The following is a 699-nucleotide window of genomic DNA, read 5'->3' as shown; positions in this document are numbered from 1 at the left end:
CTGCGATGATGGGCTCAAGTACAGCAGGGATTGTGGGGCTGGCGCTGGATTGGGCAGTGTTTCGTTCTGCTGTGCATGGGGTCACTATGAGTCGGAGACAACTCGACGGCACTTAACAACAACAACAACAACAATTTACAACTGTATTTATCATGTGTGTCCCTAGGATTAAAATTGATAGTAAACATTAAAAAATAAATAAAATTGATGGTGTCTTAGATTGGATGAAATATCATATATGGTGAAAGGAAGGAAGAGACTTCAGGATAGGAGGAATGATGGCTGAAAGAGCATGGAGACCTAAAAGCCATGACACCTTGGGAAAGGTAAGGTAAAGAATAAGTAAAGTGAAGCTACTTATTGTGGCATTTTTCACCCATCACAAGGCTAGGAGAGGCAGACTTTTCGGATGGTTTCCATTACTACTTCTAACCATTGCTAATGTTTCCACTGAAGTTCTTATGTAATGAACCTCTGACTTTCATTAGTCCAGTCATTGTCCCTGTGTATGTGTTCTACTACATAGTCTACTCATCCAAAACCTTTCAGTTCTTTGACTTTTTCAGCTTTAACACTATTCATCTGCTCTTCGATCTAGCCATCCACTTCTACGGAAATATCCTACAGCCTACCAAGAATCTGAAGGAGCTCTGGTAGTGTAGTGCCTAAAGCACTTGACTGCTAACCAGAAGGCTGATG

Source organism: Orycteropus afer, unplaced genomic scaffold, assembly GCF_000298275.1.
Source record: "Orycteropus afer afer isolate SDZICR_OR568_19922 unplaced genomic scaffold, OryAfe1.0 scaffold00074, whole genome shotgun sequence".
Classification (NCBI taxonomy): Eukaryota; Metazoa; Chordata; class Mammalia; order Tubulidentata; family Orycteropodidae; genus Orycteropus; species Orycteropus afer.
Note: the sequence above shows the minus strand (reverse complement) of the source record.